Source organism: Amblyomma maculatum, chromosome 1 (assembly GCF_055883805.1).
Source record: "Amblyomma maculatum isolate TAMU_Amacu chromosome 1, ASM5588380v1, whole genome shotgun sequence".
Lineage (NCBI taxonomy): Eukaryota > Metazoa > Arthropoda > Arachnida > Ixodida > Ixodidae > Amblyomma > Amblyomma maculatum.
The window spans coordinates 491002749-491003493 of record NC_139344.1 but is presented as its reverse complement, the minus strand read 5'-3'; positions in this window follow the sequence as shown (position 1 = coordinate 491003493).

The following is a 745-nucleotide window of genomic DNA, read 5'->3' as shown; positions in this document are numbered from 1 at the left end:
GCCTAGTGTGGGAGGAGAACAGTGAAGGGAGTAGAACTGCCTCTCCACACACACACACACACGCAGAGAGAAAAAGCATTTTCACTGTATACAAAAACTGTTGCGATTGCCACTTGTCACCGATTCCGCACATACAATAAGGTTGTTAAAAAAAAAAAAAATACGCCCCTGGCTAGCATCCCAGTAAATGTGCATATCGTAAGAAATTTAGCATTGGAATTAAAAAGCACGAATTTATTTACAAGCCGGCAAGGTTCACTCCACAGTTACACATCGGTAATTTTCTTAAGTTTCCAGTCTCACCGCATGTTAAGCATGCGGTCGCTTAATTATTTCTCAGAGCAGAAACTCGGCTGTTGAGTGTCCAGCGATGCGTAAAAATACAATGAAGGAAATTGTTTATTGGGGCCATCGAAATCAATTCGCATTGAAACGTCAAGAAGGGTGTAAATAATACTCTGGGACAAACTGCGGGCCGCTTTTCCAAACCGCGTCTGCCGGGGCGATATCGCGTAGGGAGATAGAGCGGCTTTGCCGCAGCACACCTTGCCATTTCTTTCTCTATGGAGCTCGTTGCGACTAAAAAAAAGGCGCCAGAGCTATTGTAGCAAACGCGTACCATTCGTCCGCGTCAAGTCTCGATCGGGGGACGAGTCGTCGCAAAAGTGTAGCGCGGAAAAGCCGACTTAAAGCAGCCTAATCTTGCGAATGGGACCAATTTTCACGCCCTTTTAATATTTCTTCA